Source organism: Hoplias malabaricus, chromosome 9 (genome assembly GCF_029633855.1).
Source record: "Hoplias malabaricus isolate fHopMal1 chromosome 9, fHopMal1.hap1, whole genome shotgun sequence".
NCBI classification, from domain to species: Eukaryota; Metazoa; Chordata; class Actinopteri; order Characiformes; family Erythrinidae; genus Hoplias; species Hoplias malabaricus.
Window position 1 is genome coordinate 11,324,906 of NC_089808.1, and position 6,000 is coordinate 11,330,905.

Genomic DNA, 6,000 nt, shown 5'->3' on the forward strand with positions numbered 1-6,000 from the left:
GCACCCCCAGACTGTTATTTCTGGTTTACATACATAAATTCTTCATGGCAAAGGCTCAAATATTGAACTAAATAACCGAGGGGGTTTTTGTGTGTGTGGTGTGGTGTGGTGTGGGGGTAAGGGGGTGGGTGGAAACATGTTCTCTCCTTTTGCTGAAATTTACCATGCGGCCTCCTCAGTGGTTAAAAGTGTCAAACAAAAGGCACTTGCCAAAAAAAAGTGTTTTCCTCTTACAAACCTACGTGTCACTACCAGTGTGGTTGGTTTCATCTGCATAAAGCCATAGATTAGTTTACTCTGATGAACTTGCATAAAAGAATATGTGGTTAAATGAGCCATAGTCTTAAAATTAAAGGGACACTCTTTCAACCTAAACCATTTCTGCTGCTTCTCTATACAGCAAATGGAGCCACAGTGAACATTTCAACATATTTCCCCATGTTTACAAAAGCACAAAAAGCTTTTGAGGCTCCTCTGACATACAACAAAATAAGCCAGTGGGCTGTTCCAGAATTGTGTCTAAAAGTTTGTGAAACAAATTTGTAAAATACTGGTTAATTAAATGTGTTCATTCTAGGATTAAATTTTCAAAGTGAATAATTTAATAGTATTTTAGGATATTTATCAGCTTTCAGCTTTATCAGTTTTCAAATGGTGCTTTTCCACTGCATGTAACCTACATAACTATTCTACACAGCACAGCTCTTATGCTTTTCCAATTGCCAAATCTGATACCTGGTCCCTGGTCCCTGGAGCTGGGTAAGTTTTCAGTCACAGCTCACACTGGGTTCTAATAGCTTTCTCATTAGAAGAGGTTTGTATGCTCCTTGGGCTGATGGCTGACAAAAATTTTCAGGGAAAGCCAAACATGCAACAAGTAAAACTGTGAGAACTGGGGTGCGGAGCCGTGTTCAGTCTAAAAAACAAAACAACACGCAAATACACTGAGTAAACAGCGCCTAACCTTACCACCACTGTTGTTGTGGTTTCCAAAGCCAGCGAGTCCTGTTAGGGATGGGGTTTTTAACGTCTCCGGCTCTATTTTGTGGGGGAGCCCTGTTAGTGGAAAAGTGACCAGGTTTAAGCGAGCCGAGCCTTGTTGAGTCGAGACATGTAGACTAAGGATGTATATCTTCACCACTAAGGTCGATTCGATACGCATCTCGATACACTGCCACCGATACGATATTATTGCGATACACTGAAAACGCTTGTCGATACAATGCGATACAAATCACTCCTGTTCAGGATACAGTGCAATTCAAAAATGATTTGATAACGATATGACTTAATTATAAGAGGATTTGGTTTGATAAGTAATAATTCGATACATTTAGTTGAGGTTTGAGGATGTATTAGCCTAACCCATCAGTTTTCTTAACTCAATAGCACAATTCTGCTTTACTCTCTGTAACGATCTGAGGGATGTATGCATCTGGTTGTTTTCAATGGAGTAAAACCAATACATAATATAAAAAAATGCATAATTCAATACATTCAGACAGAGAATTACGTTTTATTCAGTTGAATTACTCAGTTATATTCTCCGTCTATATTTATACAAAATGTATAAAACATATTAAAATGAACAGTTTTCAAAAGTGCAGTATTAAAAATGTGCATAGAGAAAATTATGATTTACAACACATACTATTGTCTGCTAGACATATCTGCTACTCCACACCGTGCCGTCGTGGAGGTTCATCGTGCCGTCACCAGGTTTGTCGTGTTACTAGCGTATTTTATAGCCCCACGGCATTGCAGATTGAGTGCATCTTGTTAAGTTGACCACCTCGCTTAAAAAAACCCAAAATATGGTCACACGTTTGATTTGTGTGTCTTTTTTTGGTGCATTAAATATCTCTTTGTCATTGCTAATGTTCTCGTTTCCTTCCATTTTTGTTGTGTACGTCTGGGTGCTTGAGTCCGTGCCTGAGGACCCGATGGTGCATTTATGTTGCCTCAGAACTAAAGAAATCAATGAAAAAATACGTTGACTCAGAATATACGTTAGAATAAGGAATAGATACTGCAAAACAAAACAACCGATTTAACCATGGTCTTTGCCGATGCAAAAAGGCTAGAGGAGATGCACCGTAAATTCGCCCGCAAATTAAACCCGATGCAACTTGAATCTACCGGTGCAGTCGCATTGCAGACATGTGTGCCGAACCACTGATGTGAATCGGTGAATCTCCCCATCCCTAATTTAGACCCAAGCGGTGGAAAAGCACCAAAAGATTCCATGGCACTGATATGGATATCTGAGAATATTAATTGCATATATGCCATTGTTTTCTATGTAGGAAAATGTTCCTTTACATAGGTTCCACCAGGAGTAAGAATTGTCCTTGTTCCATACATTAATATTAACTTTTGACTGTAAGTTGCTTATGAACAAATGTGGTGCATGTGAGTTGTTTATGGGAACAGAAACACCAAATTAGATAAATAAGAGTAAGCCAAATTCTAATCATTATGACAAGAACTAATGAATTTTCTACTACACACTAGTCACACTGAGATTAAATTGTCCATATTGACAATGATGAATTTTTTCTGCTCTTTTCTTGTTTCTGTAGTATGCCCTAATGTCTTTTAATTAGCAATGTTGTGTAATGTATCTGATTAGAGTAACCATTGTAGCTGTCTCTATATATGTTTCCTTTGTGAGGAAGCAGAAGAAGCTCTATTTAGCTCCAATGTTCACACACAGGAAATGCAGTTCTAGAGTGAAGAACGTAGTATACTTTATATTACAACTCAAGTCCTTTTAGTTTGGCCAGATTTTGGGGCAGTGTTTGTTTAAGAACACTGCATGCATCACCAAACATTCCCTACACTGGACATGTCCAACTTACTGTGTTTTCAAAAGCATCCGATTATTGGCCTGCATCAACATGGTTTGGCCCTGAGCTGATTTGCTTATCCACACTCTTCACAAACAGATCTGTGGGGAACTTTCGCCTCTCCCCAGAAATATCCTACTATTATCATTGCCAAGAAGCTCCAGGCACACATTTTTTTTGTTGCTTATGTTGATGCCAAAAGAGGTCTTGAACTCTGCAAAGCAGTAGAAACTTATATGCACTGTGTGTGTACTTGGTCTGTCACTTAGTGGCTGAGTTGATGTGGTTTCTAAATGCATCCACATTTCAATAATACCACTTACGTTCACACTGAAACACTGATATATATATATATATATATATATATATATATATATATATATATATATATATATATATATATATATATATATATATATATATATATATATATATATATATCTCCTCTCATAGAGTGAGTTATAGATGATAATAGAGCCAGACTAGCATTGTGTTAGATGTCTTGTCCACAATGACAGGGTTCTAACAGTTGTTAGTGTTTGTCATCGACTTCATTACTATTGTCACTCTAACAAGCTTCTAGCAAAGGCCTTCAAGTTTCACTGGTTAATCTAAATAGATCTGGCCAATAGTTTGCTTATTTTGGTATTATATTGAAAACCCCAAATTCAGTATCTCAGAAAATCTGAATATTACTTAAGACCAGTACAAAAAAAGGATATTTAGAAATGCTGGCCAACTGATAAGTATGAACATGTACAATACTCAATACTTAGTTGGGGCTCCTTTTGCCTGAATTACTGCAGCAATGCGGCGTGGCATGAAGTCGATTAGTCTGTGGCACTGCTCAGATGTTATGAGAGCCCAGGTTGCTCTGATAGTGGCCTTCAGCTCTTCTGCATTGTTGGGTCTGGTGTATTACATCTTCCTCTTCACAATACCCTATAGATTTTCTATGGGGTTAAGGTCAGGCGAGTTTGCTAATTAATAATAGGGATACCATGGTCTTTAAACCAGATACTGGTAGCTTTGGCAAGTGTTAAGTCATGTTTGAAAATGAAATCTGCATCTCCATAAAGTTGGTCAGCAGCAGGAAGCATGAAGTGCTCTAAAACGTCCTGGTAGACGGCTGCGTTAACCTTGGGCCTCAGAAAACACAGTGGACCAACACCAGCAGATAACATGACACTACTCAGCAGCAGTCCAGTCCTTTTTTGTCTTTAGCCCAGGCGACACGCATCTGATGCTGTCTGTTGTTCAAGAGTGGCTTCACACAAGGAATGCGACAGCTGAAACCCATGTCTTGCATACGTCTGTGCGTGGTGGTTCTTGAAGCACTGACTCCAGCTGCAGTTCAGTCTTTGTGAATCACCCACTCTTTTTGAATGGGTTTGCTTCACAATTCTCTCCAGGGTGCGGTTTTCCCTATTGATTTTACACTTTTTTCTACCACATCTTTTCCTTCCCTTCGACTCTTTATTAATGTGCTTGGACACAGAGCTCTGTGAACAGCCAGCCTCTTTAACAATTATTTTTTTCCTCTTGTCCTGCTTGTGTAAGGTATCAATGGTTGTGTTTTGGACACCTGTCAAATCAGCAGTCTTTCCCATGATTGTGTAGCCTACAGAACAAGACTGAGAGACCATTTAAAGGCCTTTGCAGGTGTTTTGAGTTAATTAGCTGATAAGAGTGTGGCATCAGGTGTCTTCAATATTGAACCTTTTCCACAATTAATGATTATAATATACAAGTTTCACTCTTTGAATGGAATTACTGAAATAAATCAACTTTTTCATGATATACTAATTTTATGAACAGTACCTGTACTATGGGAAATGTTTTACTCATCTGTCTGAAAATGTACCCTGGCTTCATCTACAAATACAAAGAAGTAAAAAAACTAAACTAAAACTAAAGAAGTAAATTTCAGAGACCATTTCTTGCCTCATAGACTACATTTGTGATAAGAGAATATGAACCTGTTATCTGTTATTTATTTGAGTTAATGAAACTGTACTATGGTTTTGCAGACCTTTGACATTTCTCTTAGTCTAGTGAGAACAGAGTGTAGAATTTGACCTGATTCACATTCAGTTAACCCAGCTGCCCCTCCACTTCTCTGTAGAAAACCACACAGACTGTGGTGAACTGCACTCTGCTCTGCACAGGATTTTTCTGTACTAAACAATTTCTTTATTTTTCTCTACACTAATATGTGATTCTGTCTTCAAATACAAGCAAATAATTGTTTCTAAAAGAGATTTCTACCTATTCTTTTTGCATAATTCAATGTAAATTATCAGACATTTTGATGTGTATTAGTTTACTGTGGAGAAATGTACTGACTTCTTTACAGTGGTGGTCATATGCTTTTTTATTTACAATATAAAACTCGCCACAAGGCTACATATGTCTTGGGATGTTGTATACATAAAGATGATGTTGGTAAAGTAGTGGTAATCCTAAATAATACAGAATATTTTTTAATTAAAATAGCCTGTATTTGCTTAACCCATAAATATATTTGAAAAAATACTTCTATACATTTCTGAAAAAAAGTCAGACATTGGAAAATTATTTCATGTTAATTTATGTAAACTTTTTTGTAAGGACGCTTCTAGAAATATTCAGTTGTCTTGTTCCCCACCACATCAAAACTTCACACATCAGATGCTTTTCGGTCTTGTCCTATAAATATTACACTGACCCACCCCACTCCCCCAACACACAATTTCAAGTTGTTTTCTCTTATCAACGGTTTTGGTGCTGTACCATTTCTGCATAGTTGTTACGATTATATATATATATATATTCTATATTATATATATATATATATTCTGTAGCTATTTATAAACTTACCATGTCCACATTTTTATTTAATTTTTTATATTTATTTTTATATATATATATATATTTTTTTCTAAAGTTTATATTCTGTGTATTACTGAAATGGTTAATGATGATTTGGGGGTATTGATTGCTCATTTTGCAGTTTGGTTGCTTTGTTTGAAGGAGAAAACCACAATTTCCTGTAGATGCAGTACTTTTTTTCTCTTCCTTTCAGTAAAGGTGGAACATTTTGTCCCCTCACCTAAACCTCATTCGCCCCCTCCCCTAATCTGCTCATTAAAAAACAAGTTACATACAAACT